General features: G+C 46.2%; 12 non-coding genes across 12 annotated transcripts; all 12 read left to right on the forward strand.

Moving 5' to 3' along the window:
* The first annotated feature begins 469 nt into the window (after positions 1-469).
* Trnat-agu (transfer RNA threonine (anticodon AGU)) lies at positions 470-541 on the forward strand. Its single transcript has one exon. It is a non-coding gene; the product is annotated as a tRNA-Thr (tRNA).
* A 1,462-nt stretch (positions 542-2,003) lies between these two features.
* Positions 2,004-2,075, forward strand: Trnat-agu (transfer RNA threonine (anticodon AGU)). Its single transcript has one exon. It is a non-coding gene; the product is annotated as a tRNA-Thr (tRNA).
* A 1,474-nt stretch (positions 2,076-3,549) lies between these two features.
* Trnat-agu (transfer RNA threonine (anticodon AGU)) lies at positions 3,550-3,621 on the forward strand. Its single transcript has one exon. It is a non-coding gene; the product is annotated as a tRNA-Thr (tRNA).
* Positions 3,622-5,083: 1,462 nt separating this feature from the next.
* Positions 5,084-5,155, forward strand: Trnat-agu (transfer RNA threonine (anticodon AGU)). The gene has a single exon. It is a non-coding gene; the product is annotated as a tRNA-Thr (tRNA).
* Positions 5,156-6,599: 1,444 nt separating this feature from the next.
* On the forward strand, positions 6,600-6,671 carry Trnat-agu (transfer RNA threonine (anticodon AGU)). The gene has a single exon. It is a non-coding gene; the product is annotated as a tRNA-Thr (tRNA).
* Positions 6,672-8,109: 1,438 nt separating this feature from the next.
* On the forward strand, positions 8,110-8,181 carry Trnat-agu (transfer RNA threonine (anticodon AGU)). Its single transcript has one exon. It is a non-coding gene; the product is annotated as a tRNA-Thr (tRNA).
* A 1,456-nt stretch (positions 8,182-9,637) lies between these two features.
* On the forward strand, positions 9,638-9,709 carry Trnat-agu (transfer RNA threonine (anticodon AGU)). Its single transcript has one exon. It is a non-coding gene; the product is annotated as a tRNA-Thr (tRNA).
* A 1,444-nt stretch (positions 9,710-11,153) lies between these two features.
* Trnat-agu (transfer RNA threonine (anticodon AGU)) lies at positions 11,154-11,225 on the forward strand. The gene has a single exon. It is a non-coding gene; the product is annotated as a tRNA-Thr (tRNA).
* A 1,441-nt stretch (positions 11,226-12,666) lies between these two features.
* On the forward strand, positions 12,667-12,738 carry Trnat-agu (transfer RNA threonine (anticodon AGU)). The gene has a single exon. It is a non-coding gene; the product is annotated as a tRNA-Thr (tRNA).
* Positions 12,739-14,176: 1,438 nt separating this feature from the next.
* Positions 14,177-14,248, forward strand: Trnat-agu (transfer RNA threonine (anticodon AGU)). The gene has a single exon. It is a non-coding gene; the product is annotated as a tRNA-Thr (tRNA).
* Positions 14,249-15,704: 1,456 nt separating this feature from the next.
* Trnat-agu (transfer RNA threonine (anticodon AGU)) lies at positions 15,705-15,776 on the forward strand. The gene has a single exon. It is a non-coding gene; the product is annotated as a tRNA-Thr (tRNA).
* Positions 15,777-17,214: 1,438 nt separating this feature from the next.
* Positions 17,215-17,286, forward strand: Trnat-agu (transfer RNA threonine (anticodon AGU)). The gene has a single exon. It is a non-coding gene; the product is annotated as a tRNA-Thr (tRNA).
* The last annotated feature ends 923 nt before the right edge of the window (positions 17,287-18,209 follow it).

Genomic DNA, 18,209 nt, shown 5'->3' on the forward strand with positions numbered 1-18,209 from the left:
CCAATCAACCCAAACGAGTACTGTGTGACGTGCTAACCGGCATACACTCACCGAGGCAGCGCGGCTAGCTCAGTCGGTAGAACATAAGGCTCTTAATCCCAGGGTCGTGGGTTGGAGCCCCACGTGGGGAGGAACGGAATTTTGTTCCTCTGCAGATGTAACTTACCGTTTTTCTGATTAACGTGATGTAATGGAAATAGCAACTTTAAACTTTGCCTACGTCTCCGTCAGTCACTACGAAACTGTATTTGAAGGTGAAGGTGATTTTGTAGACATGTGTGAAAGACATGTTCTGAAATGCAAGTGGTGTTATTTGGAGAGCACTTCCTTTAGGTGTCAGATGTGTAGGCAAGCAGTAATGGGTCGCCATAGCTGCAAATATTAGACGGTAATATGAAGTGTTGTCAGCTGAAGTCTGATGATCCAGACGACCGTAAGGATGAAGTACGCAAAAGTACCGCTAGGCCGCGCCTCTTTAGCTCAGTGGCAGAGCACTGGTCTAGTAAACCAGGGGTCGTGAGTTCGATCCTCACAGGAGGCAGACGAATTTTGGATATCAGTTGCGCGTCGTGGCCTTATAGCAAACAGTATCTGGGATGACTAACAATTAGCGAGAGGCGTTTTATTAAGAATTACTCTCAGATGTGATTAAGGCGAATGGCGCAGATAAAGCATTTGCCAAAGCGGTACAGCATAAGGTGGGATGGGACAGTCTGAAATATATTTTATAGATGTATTTCTCACATATCTCAGAGCCTTCCACGGTTGTCGTCGTCGTCGTCGTCGTCGTCGTCGTCGTCGTCGTCGCCGCCGCCGTCACTTCTGCAGAAGTAGCAAATGGACATCGTAGCAAATGCGGCGAGGGACGCCCTGCCTTACATTTCCGAATGCACAAAGTGTGTGGTTTAGTTTCCCAGTCTATATTTGGTAGGTCTCGTAGCAGGTTGAATGTATCAAATGGGTGGGAAAGAGCAAGGGGCAGCGTCTGTGTAGAACGAAAACACAACTCCTCAGTGGTGTGAGCGTTTTGAGATGAGTCGTATATAAGTTCCACTTGTTTGTCAGTGACCGTGTGGCCTAATGGATAAGGCGTCGGACTTAGTATCCAAAGATTGCGTGTTTGATTCCTCTCTCGGTCGTGTTTTTCCAGATATGAAAAAGAAACATACCGTTTTAGTGCAGCACTTGAGCAGTACGAAACCGTGTGAACGTTGCTGTTGACCATTTTCTGCTTGGAGATGCTCTTGAGCTTGAAACACGCACAACAAGACCGGTGTTAACTAGCGAATTGGTTTGCATATTGCCGTCGCCGCGTGTTTTTGACTGGCACTTGCACATCTAAAATAACGTCGGAAAGTAACTCGTTCGGCTTATGAGTCACATCAAGTATGTGTGTTAATTTTGACGAAACTAGCTCTGCAGGTTGTCATGCAATTCTGTTACCTCTCAGAAATGATTATGAAATAAAAGTGAACTACGTGACGAGTGTGACGTTAGGAAAACATTAGGCAACATGGGGAGGTTCTGTATGGGACCAATCAACCCAAACGAGTACTGTGTGACGTGCTAACCGGCATATACTCACCGAGGCAGCGCGGCTAGCTCAGTCGGTAGAACATAAGGCTCTTAATCCCAGGGTCGTGGGTTGGAGCCCCACGTGGGGAGGAACGGAATTTTGTTCCTCTGCAGATGTAACTTACCGTTTTTCTGATTAACGTGATGTAATGGAAATAGCAACTTTAAACTTTGCCTACGTCTCCGTCAGTCACTACGAAACTGTATTTGAAGGTGAAGGGGATTTTGTAGACATGTGTGAAAGACATGTTCTGAAATGCAAGTGGTGTTATTTGGAGAGCACTTCCTTTACGTGTCAGATGTGTAGGCAAGCAGTAATGGGTCGCCATAGCTGCAAATATTAGACGGTAATATGAAGTGTTGTCAGCTGAAGTCTGATGATCCAGACGACCGTAAGGATGAAGTACGCAAAAGTACCGCTAGGCCGCGCCTCTTTAGCTCAGTGGCAGAGCACTGGTCTAGTAAACCAGGGGTCGTGAGTTCGATCCTCACAGGAGGCAGACGAATTTTGGATATCAGTTGCGCGTCGTGGCCTTATAGCAAACAGTATCTGGGATGACTAACAATTAGCGAGAGGCGTTTTATTAAGAATTACTCTCAGATGTGATTAAGGCGAATGGCGCAGATAAAGCATTTGCCAAAGCGGTACAGCATAAGGTGGGATGGGACAGTCTGAAATATATTTTATAGATGTATTTCTCACATATCTCAGAGCCTTCCGCGGTTGTCGTCGTCGTCGTCGTCGTCGTCGTCGTCGTCGTCGTCGTCGTCGTCGTCGCCGCCGCCGCCACTTCTGCAGAAGTAGCAAATGGACATCGTAGCAAATGCGGCGAGGGACGCCCTGCCTTACATTTCCGAATGCACAAAGTGTGTGGTTTAGTTTCCCAGTCTATATTTGGTAGGTCTCGTAGCAGGTTGAATGTATCAAATGGGTGGGAAAGAGCAAGGGGCAGCGTCTGTGTAGAACGAAAACACAACTCCTCAGTGGTGTGAGCGTTTTGAGATGAGTCGTATATAAGTTCCACTTGTTTGTCAGTGACCGTGTGGCCTAATGGATAAGGCGTCGGACTTCGTATCCGAAGATTGCGTGTTTGATTCCTCTCTCGGTCGTGTTTTTCCAGATATGAAAAAGAAACATACCGTTTTAGTGCAGCACTTGAGCAGTACGAAACCGTGTGAACGTTGCTGTTGACCATTTTCTGCTTGGAGATGCTCTTGAGCTTGAAACACGCACAACAAGACCGGTGTTAACTAGCGAATTGGTTTGCATATTGCCGTCGCCGCGTGTTTTTGACTGGCACTTGCACATCTAAAATAACGTCGGAAAGTAACTCGTTCGGCTTATTAGTCACATCAAGTATGTGTGTTAATTTTGACGAAACTAGCTCTGCAGGTTGTCATGCAATTCTGTTACCTCTCAGAAATGATTATGAAATAAAAGTGAACTACGTGACGAGTGTGACGTTAGGAAAACATTAGGCAACATGGGGAGGTTCTGTATGGGACCAATCAACCCAAACGAGTACTGTGTGACGTGCTAACCGGCATACACTCACCGAGGCAGCGCGGCTAGCTCAGTCGGTAGAACATAAGGCTCTTAATCCCAGGGTCGTGGGTTGGAGCCCCACGTGGGGAGGAACGGAATTTTGTTCCTCTGCAGATGTAACTTACCGTTTTTCTGATTAACGTGATGTAATGGAAATAGCAACTTTAAACTTTGCCTACGTCTCCGTCAGTCACTACGAAACTGTATTTGAAGGTGAAGGTGATTTTGTAGACATGTGTGAAAGACATGTTCTGAAATGCAAGTGGTGTTATTTGGAGAGCACTTCCTTTAGGTGTCAGATGTGTAGGCAAGCAGTAATGGGTCGCCATAGCTGCAAATATTAGACGGTAATATGAAGTGTTGTCAGCTGAAGTCTGATGATCCAGACGACCGTAAGGATGAAGTACGCAAAAGTACCGCTAGGCCGCGCCTCTTTAGCTCAGTGGCAGAGCACTGGTCTAGTAAACCAGGGGTCGTGAGTTCGATCCTCACAGGAGGCAGACGAATTTTGGATATCAGTTGCGCGTCGTGGCCTTATAGCAAACAGTATCTGGGATGACTAACAATTAGCGAGAGGCGTTTTATTAAGAATTACTCTCAGATGTGATTAAGGCGAATGGCGCAGATAAAGCATTTGCCAAAGCGGTACAGCATAAGGTGGGATGGGACAGTCTGAAATATATTTTATAGATGTATTTCTCACATATCTCAGAGCCTTCCACGGTTGTCGTCGTCGTCGTCGTCGTCGTCGTCGTCGTCGTCGTCGCCGCCGCCGTCACTTCTGCAGAAGTAGCAAATGGACATCGTAGCAAATGCGGCGAGGGACGCCCTGCCTTACATTTCCGAATGCACAAAGTGTGTGGTTTAGTTTCCCAGTCTATATTTGGTAGGTCTCGTAGCAGGTTGAATGTATCAAATGGGTGGGAAAGAGCAAGGGGCAGCGTCTGTGTAGAACGAAAACACAACTCCTCAGTGGTGTGAGCGTTTTGAGATGAGTCGTATATAAGTTCCACTTGTTTGTCAGTGACCGTGTGGCCTAATGGATAAGGCGTCGGACTTCGTATCCGAAGATTGCGTGTTTGATTCCTCTCTCGGTCGTGTTTTTCCAGATATGAAAAAGAAACATACCGTTTTAGTGCAGCACTTGAGCAGTACGAAACCGTGTGAACGTTGCTGTTGACCATTTTCTGCTTGGAGATGCTCTTGAGCTTGAAACACGCACAACAAGACCGGTGTTAACTAGCGAATTGGTTTGCATATTGCCGTCGCCGCGTGTTTTTGACTGGCACTTGCACATCTAAAATAACGTCGGAAAGTAACTCGTTCGGCTTATGAGTCACATCAAGTATGTGTGTTAATTTTGACGAAACTAGCTCTGCAGGTTGTCATGCAATTCTGTTACCTCTCAGAAATGATTATGAAATAAAAGTGAACTACGTGACGAGTGTGACGTTAGGAAAACATTAGGCAACATGGGGAGGTTCTGTATGGGACCAATCAACCCAAACGAGTACTGTGTGACGTGCTAACCGGCATATACTCACCGAGGCAGCGCGGCTAGCTCAGTCGGTAGAACATAAGGCTCTTAATCCGAGGGTCGTGGGTTCGAGCCCCACGTGGGGAGGAACGGAATTTTGTTCCTCTGCAGATGTAACTTACCGTTTTTCTGATTAACGTGATGTAATGGAAATAGCAACTTTAAACTTTGCCTACGTCTCCGTCAGTCGCTACGAAACTGTATTTGAAGGTGAAGGTGATTTTGTAGACATGTGTGAAAGACATGTTCTGAAATGCAATTGGTGTTATTTGGAGAGCACTTCCTTTACGTGTCAGATGTGTAGGCAAGCAGTAATGGGTCGCCATAGCTGCAAATATTAGACGGTAATATGAAGTGTTGTCAGCTGAAGTCTGATGATCCAGACGACCGTAAGGATGAAGTACGCAAAAGTACCGCTAGGCCGCGCCTCTTTAGCTCAGTGGCAGAGCACTGGTCTAGTAAACCAGGGGTCGTGAGTTCGATCCTCACAGGAGGCAGACGAATTTTGGATATCAGTTGCGCGTCGTGGCCTTATAGCAAACAGTATCTGGGATGACTAACAGTTAGCGAGAGGCGTTTTATTAAGAATTACTCTCAGATGTGATTAAGGCGAATGGCGCAGATAAAGCATTTGCCAAAGCGGTACAGCATAAGGTGGGATGGGACAGTCTGAAATATATTTTATAGATGTATTTCTCACATATCTCAGAGCCTTCCGCGGTTGTCGTCGTCGTCGTCGTCGTCACCGCCGCCGCCACTTCTGCAGAAGTAGCAAATGGACATCGTAGCAAATGCGGCGAGGGACGCCCTGCCTTACATTTCCGAATGCACAAAGTGTGTGGTTTAGTTTCCCAGTCTATATTTGGTAGGTCTCGTAGCAGGTTGAATGTATCAAATGGGTGGGAAAGAGCAAGGGGCAGCGTCTGTGTAGAACGAAAACACAACTCCTCAGTGGTGTGAGCGTTTTGAGATGAGTCGTATATAAGTTCCACTTGTTTGTCAGTGACCGTGTGGCCTAATGGATAAGGCGTCGGACTTCGTATCCGAAGATTGCGTGTTTGATTCCTCTCTCGGTCGTGTTTTTCCAGATATGAAAAAGAAACATACCGTTTTAGTGCAGCACTTGAGCAGTACGAAACCGTGTGAACGTTGCTGTTGACCATTTTCTGCTTGGAGATGCTCTTGAGCTTGAAACACGCACAACAAGACCGGTGTTAACTAGCGAATTGGTTTGCATATTGCCGTCGCCGCGTGTTTTTGACTGGCACTTGCACATCTAAAATAACGTCGGAAAGTAACTCGTTCGGCTTATTAGTCACATCAAGTATGTGTGTTAATTTTGACGAAACTAGCTCTGCAGGTTGTCATGCAATTCTGTTACCTCTCAGAAATGATTATGAAATAAAAGTGAACTACGTGACGAGTGTGACGTTAGGAAAACATTAGGCAACATGGGGAGGTTCTGTATGGGACCAATCAACCCAAACGAGTACTGTGTGACGTGCTAACCGGCATACACTCACCGAGGCAGCGCGGCTAGCTCAGTCGGTAGAACATAAGGCTCTTAATCCCAGGGTCGTGGGTTGGAGCCCCACGTGGGGAGGAACGGAATTTTGTTCCTCTGCAGATGTAACTTACCGTTTTTCTGATTAACGTGATGTAATGGAAATAGCAACTTTAAACTTTGCCTACGTCTCCGTCAGTCGCTACGAAACTGTATTTGAAGGTGAAGGTGATTTTGTAGACATGTGTGAAAGACATGTTCTGAAATGCAAGTGGTGTTATTTGGAGAGCACTTCCTTTAGGTGTCAGATGTGTAGGCAAGCAGTAATGGGTCGCCATAGCTGCAAATATTAGACGGTAATATGAAGTGTTGTCAGCTGAAGTCTGATGATCCAGACGACCGTAAGGATGAAGTACGCAAAAGTACCGCTAGGCCGCGCCTCTTTAGCTCAGTGGCAGAGCACTGGTCTAGTAAACCAGAGGTCGTGAGTTCGATCCTCACAGGAGGCAGACGAATTTTGGATATCAGTTGCGCGTCGTGGCCTTATAGCAAACAGTATCTGGGATGACTAACAATTAGCGAGAGGCGTTTTATTAAGAATTACTCTCAGATGTGATTAAGGCGAATGGCGCAGATAAAGCATTTGCCAAAGCGGTACAGCATAAGGTGGGATGGGACAGTCTGAAATATATTTTATAGATGTATTTCTCACATATCTCAGAGCCTTCCGCGGTTGTCGTCGTCGTCGTCGCCGCCGCCGCCACTTCTGCAGAAGTAGAAAATGGACATCGTAGCAAATGCGGCGAGGGACGCCCTGCCTTACATTTCCGAATGCACAAAGTGTGTGGTTTAGTTTCCCAGTCTATATTTGGTAGGTCTCGTAGCAGGTTGAATGTATCAAATGGGTGGGAAAGAGCAAGGGGCAGCGTCTGTGTAGAACGAAAACACAACTCCTCAGTGGTGTGAGCGTTTTGAGATGAGTCGTATATAAGTTCCACTTGTTTGTCAGTGACCGTGTGGCCTAATGGATAAGGCGTCGGACTTCGTATCCGAAGATTGCGTGTTTGATTCCTCTCTCGGTCGTGTTTTTCCAGATATGAAAAAGAAACATACCGTTTTAGTGCAGCACTTGAGCAGTACGAAACCGTGTGAACGTTGCTGTTGACCATTTTCTGCTTGGAGATGCTCTTGAGCTTGAAACACGCACAACAAGACCGGTGTTAACTAGCGAATTGGTTTGCATATTGCCGTCGCCGCGTGTTTTTGACTGGCACTTGCACATCTAAAATAACGTCGGAAAGTAACTCGTTCGGCTTATGAGTCACATCAAGTATGTGTGTTAATTTTGACGAAACTAGCTCTGCAGGTTGTCATGCAATTCTGTTACCTCTCAGAAATGATTATGAAATAAAAGTGAACTACGTGACGAGTGTGACGTTAGGAAAACATTAGGCAACATGGGGAGGTTCTGTATGGGACCAATCAACCCAAACGAGTACTGTGTGACGTGCTAACCGGCATATACTCACCGAGGCAGCGCGGCTAGCTCAGTCGGTAGAACATAAGGCTCTTAATCCCAGGGTCGTGGGTTCGAGCCCCACGTGGGGAGGAACGGAATTTTGTTCCTCTGCAGATGTAACTTACCGTTTTTCTGATTAACGTGATGTAATGGAAATAGCAACTTTAAACTTTGCCTACGTCTCCGTCAGTCGCTACGAAACTGTATTTGAAGGTGAAGGTGATTTTGTAGACATGTGTGAAAGACATGTTCTGAAATGCAAGTGGTGTTATTTGGAGAGCACTTCCTTTACGTGTCAGATGTGTAGGCAAGCAGTAATGGGTCGCCATAGCTGCAAATATTAGACGGTAATATGAAGTGTTGTCAGCTGAAGTCTGATGATCCAGACGACCGTAAGGATGAAGTACGCAAAAGTACCGCTAGGCCGCGCCTCTTTAGCTCAGTGGCAGAGCACTGGTCTAGTAAACCAGGGGTCGTGAGTTCGATCCTCACAGGAGGCAGACGAATTTTGGATATCAGTTGCGCGTCGTGGCCTTATAGCAAACAGTATCTGGGATGACTAACAATTAGCGAGAGGCGTTTTATTAAGAATTACTCTCAGATGTGATTAAGGCGAATGGCGCAGATAAAGCATTTGCCAAAGCGGTACAGCATAAGGTGGGATGGGACAGTCTGAAATATATTTTATAGATGTATTTCTCACATATCTCAGAGCCTTCCGCGGTTGTCGTCGTCGTCGTCGTCGTCGTCGTCGTCGTCGTCGTCGTCGCCACTTCTGCAGAAGTAGCAAATGGACATCGTAGCAAATGCGGCGAGGGACGCCCTGCCTTACATTTCCGAATGCACAAAGTGTGTGGTTTAGTTTCCCAGTCTATATTTGGTAGGTCTCGTAGCAGGTTGAATGTATCAAATGGGTGGGAAAGAGCAAGGGGCAGCGTCTGTGTAGAACGAAAACACAACTCCTCAGTGGTGTGAGCGTTTTGAGATGAGTCGTATATAAGTTCCACTTGTTTGTCAGTGACCGTGTGGCCTAATGGATAAGGCGTCGGACTTCGTATCCGAAGATTGCGTGTTTGATTCCTCTCTCGGTCGTATTTTTCCAGATATGAAAAAGAAACATACCGTTTTAGTGCAGCACTTGAGCAGTACGAAACCGTGTGAACGTTGCTGTTGACCATTTTCTGCTTGGAGATGCTCTTGAGCTTGAAACACGCACAACAAGACCGGTGTTAACTAGCGAATTGGTTTGCATATTGCCGTCGCCGCGTGTTTTTGACTGGCACTTGCACATCTAAAATAACGTCGGAAAGTAACTCGTTCGGCTTATGAGTCACATCAAGTATGTGTGTTAATTTTGACGAAACTAGCTCTGCAGGTTGTCATGCAATTCTGTTACCTCTCAGAAATGATTATGAAATAAAAGTGAACTACGTGACGAGTGTGACGTTAGGAAAACATTAGGCAACATGGGGAGGTTCTGTATGGGACCAATCAACCCAAACGAGTACTGTGTGACGTGCTAACCGGCATATACTCACCGAGGCAGCGCGGCTAGCTCAGTCGGTAGAACATAAGGCTCTTAATCCCAGGGTCGTGGGTTGGAGCCCCACGTGGGGAGGAACGGAATTTTGTTCCTCTGCAGATGTAACTTACCGTTTTTCTGATTAACGTGATGTAATGGAAATAGCAACTTTAAACTTTGCCTACGTCTCCGTCAGTCGCTACGAAACTGTATTTGAAGGTGAAGGTGATTTTGTAGACATGTGTGAAAGACATGGTCTGAAATGCAAGTGGTGTTATTTGGAGAGCACTTCCTTTACGTGTCAGATGTGTAGGCAAGCAGTAATGGGTCGCCATTACTGCAAATATTAGACGGTAATATGAAGTGTTGTCAGCTGAAGTCTGATGATCCAGACGACCGTAAGGATGAAGTACGCAAAAGTACCGCTAGGCCGCGCCTCTTTAGCTCAGTGGCAGAGCACTGGTCTAGTAAACCAGGGGTCGTGAGTTCGATCCTCACAGGAGGCAGACGAATTTTGGATATCAGTTGCGCGTCGTGGCCTTATAGCAAACAGTATCTGGGATGACTAACAATTAGCGAGAGGCGTTTTATTAAGAATTACTCTCAGATGTGATTAAGGCGAATGGCGCAGATAAAGCATTTGCCAAAGCGGTACAGCATAAGGTGGGATGGGACAGTCTGAAATATATTTTATAGATGTATTTCTCACATATCTCAGAGCCTTCCGCGGTTGTCGTCGTCGTCGTCGTCGTCACCGCCGCCGCCACTTCTGCAGAAGTAGCAAATGGACATCGTAGCAAATGCGGCGAGGGACGCCCTGCCTTACATTTCCGAATGCACAAAGTGTGTGGTTTAGTTTCCCAGTCTATATTTGGTAGGTCTCGTAGCAGGTTGAATGTATCAAATGGGTGGGAAAGAGCAAGGGGCAGCGTCTGTGTAGAACGAAAACACAACTCCTCAGTGGTGTGAGCGTTTTGAGATGAGTCGTATATAAGTTCCACTTGTTTGTCAGTGACCGTGTGGCCTAATGGATAAGGCGTCGGACTTCGCATCCGAAGATTGCGTGTTTGATTCCTCTCTCGGTCGTGTTTTTCCAGATATGAAAAAGAAACATACCGTTTTAGTGCAGCACTTGAGCAGTACGAAACCGTGTGAACGTTGCTGTTGACCATTTTCTGCTTGGAGATGCTCTTGAGCTTGAAACACGCACAACAAGACCGGTGTTAACTAGCGAATTGGTTTGCATATTGCCGTCGCCGCGTGTTTTTGACTGGCACTTGCACATCTAAAATAACGTCGGAAAGTAACTCGTTCGGCTTATGAGTCACATCAAGTATGTGTGTTAATTTTGACGAAACTAGCTCTGCAGGTTGTCATGCAATTCTGTTACCTCTCAGAAATGATTATGAAATAAAAGTGAACTACGTGACGAGTGTGACGTTAGGAAAACATTAGGCAACATGGGGAGGTTCTGTATGGGACCAATCAACCCAAACGAGTACTGTGTGACGTGCTAACCGGCATATACTCACCGAGGCAGCGCGGCTAGCTCAGTCGGTAGAACATAAGGCTCTTAATCCCAGGGTCGTGGGTTCGAGCCCCACGTGGGGAGGAACGGAATTTTGTTCCTCTGCAGATGTAACTTACCGTTTTTCTGATTAACGTGATGTAATGGAAATAGCAACTTTAAATTTTGCCTACGTCTCCGTCAGTCGCTACGAAACTGTATTTGAAGGTGAAGGTGATTTTGTAGACATGTGTGAAAGACATGTTCTGAAATGCAATTGGTGTTATTTGGAGAGCACTTCCTTTACGTGTCAGATGTGTAGGCAAGCAGTAATGGGTCGCCATAGCTGCAAATATTAGACGGTAATATGAAGTGTTGTCAGCTGAAGTCTGATGATCCAGACGACCGTAAGGATGAAGTACGCAAAAGTACCGCTAGGCCGCGCCTCTTTAGCTCAGTGGCAGAGCACTGGTCTAGTAAACCAGGGGTCGTGAGTTCGATCCTCACAGGAGGCAGACGAATTTTGGATATCAGTTGCGCGTCGTGGCCTTATAGCCAACAGTATCTGGGATGACTAACAATTAGCGAGAGGCGTTTTATTAAGAATTACTCTCAGATGTGATTAAGGCGAATGGCGCAGATAAAGCATTTGCCAAAGCGGTACAGCATAAGGTGGGATGGGACAGTCTGAAATATATTTTATAGATGTATTTCTCACATATCTCAGAGCCTTCCGCGGTTGTCGTCGTCGTCGTCGTCACCGCCGCCGCCACTTCTGCAGAAGTAGCTAATGGACATCGTAGCAAATGCGGCGAGGCACGCCCTGCCTTACATTTCCGAATGCACAAAGTGTGTGGTTTAGTTTCCCAGTCTATATTTGGTAGGTCTCGTAGCAGGTTGAATGTATCAAATGGGTGGGAAAGAGCAAGGGGCAGCGTCTGTGTAGAACGAAAACACAACTCCTCAGTGGTGTGAGCGTTTTGAGATGAGTCGTATATAAGTTCCACTTGTTTGTCAGTGACCGTGTGGCCTAATGGATAAGGCGTCGGACTTCGTATCCGAAGATTGCGTGTTTGATTCCTCTCTCGGTCGTGTTTTTCCAGATATGAAAAAGAAACATACCGTTTTAGTGCAGCACTTGAGCAGTACGAAACCGTGTGAACGTTGCTGTTGACCATTTTCTGCTTGGAGATGCTCTTGAGCTTGAAACACGCACAACAAGACCGGTGTTAACTAGCGAATTGGTTTGCATATTGCCGTCGCCGCGTGTTTTTGACTGGCACTTGCACATCTAAAATAACGTCGGAAAGTAACTCGTTCGGCTTATGAGTCACATCAAGTATGTGTGTTAATTTTGACGAAACTAGCTCTGCAGGTTGTCATGCAATTCTGTTACCTCTCAGAAATGATTATGAAATAAAAGTGAACTACGTGACGAGTGTGACGTTAGGAAAACATTAGGCAACATGGGGAGGTTCTGTATGGGACCAATCAACCCAAACGAGTACTGTGTGACGTGCTAACCGGCATATACTCACCGAGGAAGCGCGGCTAGCTCAGTCGGTAGAACATAAGGCTCTTAATCCCAGGGTCGTGGGTTGGAGCCCCACGTGGGGAGGAACGGAATTTTGTTCCTCTGCAGATGTAACTTACCGTTTTTCTGATTAACGTGATGTAATGGAAATAGCAACTTTAAACTTTGCCTACGTCTCCGTCAGTCGCTACGAAACTGTATTTGAAGGTGAAGGTGATTTTGTAGACATGTGTGAAAGACATGTTCTGAAATGCAAGTGGTGTTATTTGGAGAGCACTTCCTTTACGTGTCAGATGTGTAGGCCAGCAGTAATGGGTCGCCATAGCTGCAAATATTAGACGGTAATATGAAGTGTTGTCAGCTGAAGTCTGATGATCCAGACGACCGTAAGGATGAAGTACGCAAAAGTACCGCTAGGCCGCGCCTCTTTAGCTCAGTGGCAGAGCACTGGTCTAGTAAACCAGGGGTCGTGAGTTCGATCCTCACAGGAGGCAGACGAATTTTGGATATCAGTTGCGCGTCGTGGCCTTATAGCAAACAGTATCTGGGATGACTAACAATTAGCGAGAGGCGTTTTATTAAGAATTACTCTCAGATGTGATTAAGGCGAATGGCGCAGATAAAGCATTTGCCAAAGCGGTACAGCATAAGGTGGGATGGGACAGTCTGAAATATATTTTATAGATGTATTTCTCACATATCTCAGAGCCTTCCGCGGTTGTCGTCGTCGTCGTCGCCGCCGCCGCCACTTCTGCAGAAGTAGCAAATGGACATCGTAGCAAATGCGGCGAGGGACGCCCTGCCTTACATTTCCGAATGCACAAAGTGTGTGGTTTAGTTTCCCAGTCTATATTTGGTAGGTCTCGTAGCAGGTTGAATGTATCAAATGGGTGGGAAAGAGCAAGGGGCAGCGTCTGTGTAGAACGAAAACACAACTCCTCAGTGGTGTGAGCGTTTTGAGATGAGTCGTATATAAGTTCCACTTGTTTGTCAGTGACCGTGTGGCCTAATGGATAAGGCGTCGGACTTCGTATCCGAAGATTGCGTGTTTGATTCCTCTCTCGGTCGTGTTTTTCCAGATATGAAAAAGAAACATATCGTTTTAGTGCAGCACTTGAGCAGTACGAAACCGTGTGAACGTTGCTGTTGACCATTTTCTGCTTGGAGATGCTCTTCAGCTTAAAACACGCACAACAAGACCGGTGTTAACTAGCGAATTGGTTTGCATATTGCCGTCGCCGCGTGTTTTTGACTGGCACTTGCACATCTAAAATAACGTCGGAAAGTAACTCGTTCGGCTTATGAGTCACATCAAGTATGTGTGTTAATTTTGACGAAACTAGCTCTGCAGGTTGTCATGCAATTCTGTTACCTCTCAGAAATGATTATGAAATAAAAGTGAACTACGTGACGAGTGTGACGTTAGGAAAACATTAGGCAACATGGGGAGGTTCTGTATGGGACCAATCAACCCAAACGAGTACTGTGTGACGTGCTAACCGGCATATACTCACCGAGGCAGCGCGGCTAGCTCAGTCGGTAGAACATAAGGCTCTTAATCCCAGGGTCGTGGGTTCGAGCCCCACGTGGGGAGGAACGGAATTTTGTTCCTCTGCAGATGTAACTTACCGTTTTTCTGATTAACGTGATGTAATGGAAATAGCAACTTTAAACTTTGCCTACGTCTCCGTCAGTCGCTACGAAACTGTATTTGAAGGTGAAGGTGATTTTGTAGACATGTGTGAAAGACATGTTCTGAAATGCAAGTGGTGTTATTTGGAGAGCACTTCCTTTACGTGTCAGATGTGTAGGCAAGCAGTAATGGGTCGCCATAGCTGCAAATATTAGACGGTAATATGAAGTGTTGTCAGCTGAAGTCTGATGATCCAGACGACCGTAAGGATGAAGTACGCAAAAGTACCGCTAGGCCGCGCCTCTTTAGCTCAGTGGCAGAGCACTGGTCTAGTAAACCAGGGGTCGTGAGTTCGATCCTCACAGGAGGCAGACGAATTTTGGATATCAGTTGCGCGTCGTGGCCTTATAGCAAACAGTATCTGGGATGACTAACAATTAGCGAGAGGCGTTTTATTAAGAATTACTCTCAGATGTGATTAAGGCGAATGGCGCAGATAAAGCATTTGCCAAAGCGGTACAGCATAAGGTGGGATGGGACAGTCTGAAATATATTTTATAGATGTATTTCTCACATATCTCAGAGCCTTCCGCGGTTGTCGTCGTCGTCGTCGTCGTCGTCGTCGTCGTCGTCGTCGTCGCCACTTCTGCAGAAGTAGCAAATGGACATCGTAGCAAATGCGGCGAGGGACGCCCTGCCTTACATTTCCGAATGCACAAAGTGTGTGGTTTAGTTTCCCAGTCTATATTTGGTAGGTCTCGTAGCAGGTTGAATGTATCAAATGGGTGGAAAAGAGCAAGGGGCAGCGTCTGTGTAGAACGAAAACACAACTCCTCAGTGGTGTGAGCGTTTTGAGATGAGTCGTATATAAGTTCCACTTGTTTGTCAGTGACCGTGTGGCCTAATGGATAAGGCGTCGGACTTCGTATCCGAAGATTGCGTGTTTGATTCCTCTCTCGGTCGTGTTTTTCCAGATATGAAAAAGAAACATACCGTTTTAGTGCAGCACTTGAGCAGTACGAAACCGTGTGAACGTTGCTGTTGACCATTTTCTGCTTGGAGATGCTCTTGAGCTTGAAACACGCACAACAAGACCGGTGTTAACTAGCGAATTGGTTTGCATATTGCCGTCGCCGCGTGTTTTTGACTGGCACTTGCACATCTAAAATAACGTCGGAAAGTAACTCGTTCGGCTTATGAGTCACATCAAGTATGTGTGTTAATTTTGACGAAACTAGCTCTGCAGGTTGTCATGCAATTCTGTTACCTCTCAGAAATGATTATGAAATAAAAGTGAACTACGTGACGAGTGTGACGTTAGGAAAACATTAGGCAACATGGGGAGGTTCTGTATGGGACCAATCAACCCAAACGAGTACTGTGTGACGTGCTAACCGGCATATACTCACCGAGGCAGCGCGGCTAGCTCAGTCGGTAGAACATAAGGCTCTTAATCCCAGGGTCGTGGGTTCGAGCCCCACGTGGGCAGGAACGGAATTTTGTTCCTCTGCAGATGTAACTTACCGTTTTTCTGATTAACGTGATGTAATGGAAATAGCAACTTTAAACTTTGCCTACGTCTCCGTCAGTCGCTACGAAACTGTATTTGAAGGTGAAGGTGATTTTGTAGACATGTGTGAAAGACATGTTCTGAAATGCAAGTGGTGTTATTTGGAGAGCACTTCCTTTACGTGTCAGATGTGTAGGCAAGCAGTAATGGGTCGCCATAGCTGCAAATATTAGACGGTAATATGAAGTGTTGTCAGCTGAAGTCTGATGATCCAGACGACCGTAAGGATGAAGTACGCAAAAGTACCGCTAGGCCGCGCCTCTTTAGCTCAGTGGCAGAGCACTGGTCTAGTAAACCAGGGGTCGTGAGTTCGATCCTCACAGGAGGCAGACGAATTTTGGATATCAGTTGCGCGTCGTGGCCTTATAGCAAACAGTATCTGGGATGACTAACAATTAGCGAGAGGCGTTTTATTAAGAATTACTCTCAGATGTGATTAAGGCGAATGGCGCAGATAAAGCATTTGCCAAAGCGGTACAGCATAAGGTGGGATGGGACAGTCTGAAATATATTTTATAGATGTATTTCTCACATATCTCAGAGCCTTCCGCGGTTGTCGTCGTCGTCGTCGCCGCCGCCGCCACTTCTGCAGAAGTAGCAAATGGACATCGTAGCAAATGCGGCGAGGGACGCCCTGCCTTACATTTCCGAATGCACAAAGTGTGTGGTTTAGTTTCCCAGTCTATATTTGGTAGGTCTCGTAGCAGGTTGAATGTATCAAATGGGTGGGAAAGAGCAAGGGGCAGCGTCTGTGTAGAACGAAAACACAACTCCTCAGTGGTGTGAGCGTTTTGAGATGAGTCGTATATAAGTTCCACTTGTTTGTCAGTGACCGTGTGGCCTAATGGATAAGGCGTCGGACTTCGTATCCGAAGATTGCGTGTTTGATTCCTCTCTCGGTCGTGTTTTTCCAGATATGAAAAAGAAACATATCGTTTTAGTGCAGCACTTGAGCAGTACGAAACCGTGTGAACGTTGCTGTTGACCATTTTCTGCTTGGAGATGCTCTTCAGCTTAAAACACGCACAACAAGACCGGTGTTAACTAGCGAATTGGTTTGCATATTGCCGTCGCCGCGTGTTTTTGACTGGCACTTGCACATCTAAAATAACGTCGGAAAGTAACTCGTTCGGCTTATGAGTCACATCAAGTATGTGTGTTAATTTTGACGAAACTAGCTCTGCAGGTTGTCATGCAATTCTGTTACCTCTCAGAAATGATTATGAAATAAAAGTGAACTACGTGACGAGTGTGACGTTAGGAAAACATTAGGCAACATGGGGAGGTTCTGTATGGGACCAATCAACCCAAACGAGTACTGTGTGACGTGCTAACCGGCATATACTCACCGAGGCAGCGCGGCTAGCTCAGTCGGTAGAACATAAGGCTCTTAATCCCAGGGTCGTGGGTTGGAGCCCCACGTGGGGAGGAACGGAATTTTGTTCCTCTGCAGATGTAACTTACCGTTTTTCTGATTAACGTGATGTAATGGAAATAGCAACTTTAAACTTTGCCTACGTCTCCGTCAGTCGCTACGAAACTGTATTTGAAGGTGAAGGTGATTTTGTAGACATGTGTGAAAGACATGTTCTGAAATGCAAGTGGTGTTATTTGGAGAGCACTTCCTTTACGTGTCAGATGTGTAGGCAAGCAGTAATGGGTCGCCATAGCTGCAAATATTAGACGGTAATATGAAGTGTTGTCAGCTGAAGTCTGATGATCCAGACGACCGTAAGGATGAAGTACGCAAAAGTACCGCTAGGCCGCGCCTCTTTAGCTCAGTGGCAGAGCACTGGTCTAGTAAACCAGGGGTCGTGAGTTCGATCCTCACAGGAGGCAGACGAATTTTGGATATCAGTTGCGCGTCGTGGCCTTATAGCAAACAGTATCTGGGATGACTAACAATTAGCGAGAGGCGTTTTATTAAGAATTACTCTCAGATGTGATTAAGGCGAATGGCGCAGATAAAGCATTTGCCAAAGCGGTACAGCATAAGGTGGGATGGGACAGTCTGAAATATATTTTATAGATGTATTTCTCACATATCTCAGAGCCTTCCGCGGTTGTCGTCGTCGTCGTCGTCGTCGTCGTCGTCGTCGTCGTCGTCGCTTCTGCAGAAGTAGCAAATGGACATCGTAGCAAATGCGGCGAGGGACGCCCTGCCTTACATTTCCGAATGCACAAAGTGTGTGGTTTAGTTTCCCAGTCTATATTTGGTAGGTCTCGTAGCAGGTTGAATGTATCAAATGGGTGGAAAAGAGCAAGGGGCAGCGTCTGTGTAGAACGAAAACACAACTCCTCAGTGGTGTGAGCGTTTTGAGATGAGTCGTATATAAGTTCCACTTGTTTGTCAGTGACCGTGTGGCCTAATGGATAAGGCGTCGGACTTCGTATCCGAAGATTGCGTGTTTGATTCCTCTCTCGGTCGTGTTTTTCCAGATATGAAAAAGAAACATACCGTTTTAGTGCAGCACTTGAGCAGTACGAAACCGTGTGAACGTTGCTGTTGACCATTTTCTGCTTGGAGATGCTCTTGAGCTTGAAACACGCACAACAAGACCGGTGTTAACTAGCGAATTGGTTTGCATATTGCCGTCGCCGCGTGTTTTTGACTGGCACTTGCACATCTAAAATAACGTCGGAAAGTAACTCGTTCGGCTTATGAGTCACATCAAGTATGTGTGTTAATTTTGACGAAACTAGCTCTGCAGGTTGTCATGCAATTCTGTTACCTCTCAGAAATGATTATGAAATAAAAGTGA

The sequence above is a fragment of the Schistocerca gregaria genome, chromosome 4, assembly GCF_023897955.1.
Source record: "Schistocerca gregaria isolate iqSchGreg1 chromosome 4, iqSchGreg1.2, whole genome shotgun sequence".
NCBI classification, from domain to species: domain Eukaryota; kingdom Metazoa; phylum Arthropoda; class Insecta; order Orthoptera; family Acrididae; genus Schistocerca; species Schistocerca gregaria.